This window comes from Aplidium turbinatum, chromosome 8 (assembly GCF_918807975.1).
Source record: "Aplidium turbinatum chromosome 8, kaAplTurb1.1, whole genome shotgun sequence".
Taxonomy (NCBI): domain Eukaryota; kingdom Metazoa; phylum Chordata; class Ascidiacea; order Aplousobranchia; family Polyclinidae; genus Aplidium; species Aplidium turbinatum.
This window is the reverse complement of record NC_137479.1, coordinates 3,144,899-3,145,879: the sequence shown is the minus strand read 5'-3', so window position 1 is coordinate 3,145,879 and position 981 is coordinate 3,144,899. Positions and strand designations below refer to the sequence as shown.

Genomic DNA, 981 nt, shown 5'->3' with positions numbered 1-981 from the left:
CAGGGAAAAAGAAACCAGGCACCATGAAACAAATGCTTGTGGAAATCACCGAAAAATCGTAATTCTATCCTAATTCATGAACAGTCTTCCCTCTAAAAAAGCAATGAGTTGGTTTTTCATCCTTTTTGTGAGAGTCTATAAAACTGTCTTTCTTTTATTATAGACAACTGTCACTTGCGGTGCTTATCAGCTTGGCAAGAATTTGTTGACTAACAACATTTTGCAGTTTTGCAGTACTTGCTTCGGCAATACTAAAATTGGAACGATACAGAGAAGATTAGCATGGTTCCTGCGCAAGGATGACACGCAAAATCGTGAACCGTTCCATATTTCTTTTAAAAAAAAAACATTTTGCAGTACTAAGCTAAACATTTTCATAATACAATCAGAAAAAGTCTTTAAATTTATATATAATATTTTGCCAATTTGTTATAAATTGAGTTGGCACACCGACCTATTTTGCCAACAAGAACTTGCATAAAAAGAACACTGCTCGTGAACACAATAACGGTGAAACGCACACTAACGTTTACATGACATTTGCAAACTTATAATAAGCAACCCTATGCTCACAGACAATTTCGAAGTTTGAAAACAGACGTTTTAATTAACCACTGGGTCAATGTGGCTGGACATCGCATTGGAATAGCTTTAAAGGGCGGGAAAACCCAAATTAACTTTGCGAGTTTTTTGTTTCAGCGTGATGTCATTGTGTACAACATGCGTTTTAACAATAAAAAAATCCAAATTTTGTTGCCCTCGTCTCGCTAAGGCCGCTTTTGTTTGATACCCGTTTGCGAGGTCTCGCGCGCATCAAGCTGTGATTCTGTTCGCTGTGACGTCACAAGGTACATATAGTTGTGGCCAAAAGTTTAAGACCAGACTTGATTTATGACGATTTTTGCATTACTTCAAAATACTGCATCAGATATAAGATGATGCATAAAGATGATGCAACTGAAACAATATATGATGCAGTAT

General features: G+C 36.6%; 1 non-coding gene across 1 annotated transcript; it reads left to right on the top strand.

Annotated features, from left to right (window-relative positions):
• The first annotated feature begins 231 nt into the window (after positions 1-231).
• Positions 232-334, top strand: LOC145776487 (U6 spliceosomal RNA). The gene has a single exon (XR_014290272.1). It is a non-coding gene; the product is annotated as a U6 spliceosomal RNA (small nuclear RNA).
• Positions 335-981: the final 647 nt, after the last annotated feature.